This window comes from Mus pahari, chromosome 18, assembly GCF_900095145.1.
Source record: "Mus pahari chromosome 18, PAHARI_EIJ_v1.1, whole genome shotgun sequence".
Lineage (NCBI taxonomy): Eukaryota > Metazoa > Chordata > Mammalia > Rodentia > Muridae > Mus > Mus pahari.
In genome coordinates, this window is record NC_034607.1 from 23,363,050 (window position 1) to 23,364,943 (window position 1,894).

A 1,894-nucleotide genomic window follows, 5' to 3' on the forward strand; every position below is an offset into this window, starting at 1 on the left:
CGAGACAGGGTTTCTCATGTAGCCCTGGCTGTCCTGGAACTCACTCTGTAGACCAGGCTGGCCTCGAACTCAGAAATCTGCCTGCCTCTGCCTCCCGAGGGCTGGGATTAAAGGCGTGCGCCACCACGGCCAGCCTCTCACTAGCCCTTTGCTCTTAGTCTCTTTAGACAGAGTTTCACATTGCCCGAGCTGGTCTTGAACTCCTGCCTCCTGGCTGAGATAACTGCCTTGTGACAGTATGCTCAGTTTATAAAACTGACCGTGTTCACATCTACAGATCAGTGGTATTTAGAGTATCCTCAGGGCTGTACAATCATTGCCATTTCCAGAGGTTCCCCCAGAAGTTTATTTCAGGCCAGGGGTGCAATCAGCAGTAAACATGGGTGAGCATGGAGCCCTGGGGTCCACCCCAAGCCCTAGGCAGAGATAGTGGGGTGCCAGGGGTGTGGAGTTTTGGGGATTAGTCTGGGAAATGTAATGGAGTAGGGGTTTGGAGGTTCATAGTAGAGAAATAGTAGAGAAAAAATGGCAACCAAGTCTGAAGACTAAGCTGAGGCAGGGAGGACAGCCCCGCCCCAGGTGTGTGTGGTGGAGGAGAATAAAAACAGCAGGTCCCATGTAGAGAGCGTCCTAGAGCAGGAGGTAAATAACACCACCCGTGCCCAGATTGAAGGCCCAAGACTCTCTGTGAGGAATATAAAGGAGACTGCTTTCACCCGGCTTCCTGGGACTCATGCCCCAGGGTCTGCTTTGCTTATGACAAGCCCTAGGAAGCGGCAGATGACTGGGATGAGTGAGACTGGATCACCAGCAATTAAATTTATGAGACTATAAAAGAGTATGAGAGCCACAGAGCAGTGGACATGGGGCTGGCCAGCATTCCAGCCTGACATGTGGGCATTGACCAGCTCACATCTGGTGAAGGATCTGAGAACCCCTGGGGCAGGAGTGGTGGACCTACGTCTTCAGGGAGAAGAAAACTCCTTTCACTTCCCTGGGAGTCTGACTGCCTCCCAAGACTGCTTAAGCGCCTGGTCCACAGGACAGGCTAAAAATATAAGCCCCACCCTGGCATCTGGCAAGAAACTACCCTCTTTGGGCACCAACTCCAGGCATAACAGTGGCATCCAGTCTCACCTTATAATCTTGGAGACTGACTCTACCCTCTCTGCCTCAGTTTTCCTGCCTGCAAGATGTGGAAGGAGCATTATGCCCCTCCAGGAATGCTAGTTGAGTGACAGCTGTTGCTATCTTTGTCCCAGAGCTGGAATCCTCACCAGACAGGCAGGGAGTGCTCATGAGCTCAGGCTGCTGCCCCGGTGCCTCCTGATGGGAAAGTTTTCATTGCCACACCACCATGGCAAACCCCCAGCACTACCCACACCCCTCGACGTGTCATGATCGGCACGTAGCCCAGGTTGAGCTCAAACTCACTGTGTAGCTGAAGCCGAAGTTGACCTTGAATCTTGATCAACTTGAGAGTGGAGTCCGGGGTTTCATGTCCAACAGCTGAGATCAGCCCATTGTCCTAGTGTGTGCTCCCCTCCATGTTATAGACACATTGGCTTCCCTGGGCCACTTAGAGGCTCCACACTTACTTCCCAGGCTCTGCGCTCCCTCCGTCTTCCAGGATGCCCCTCTAGGAGCTGCCCCGGAGGAACCAGGATGCCCACCTCTTCAGCATCCCCTCCTCAGGTGAGTAGAGCTCTTAGCTCACAGAGGTACAAGCAGGAACCACAGAAGGCATCTTTGGCATACAATAGGTGCTGAACACACTTGAGTTCATCATGGGGGGTTGATAAAACAAATAAGACTCACCAGCCAGCAGGAAGATAACAACGGCCAAGATGACCAGAAATCCAAGTTAAACATCAGTTTAAAGTCAAAATGTTTA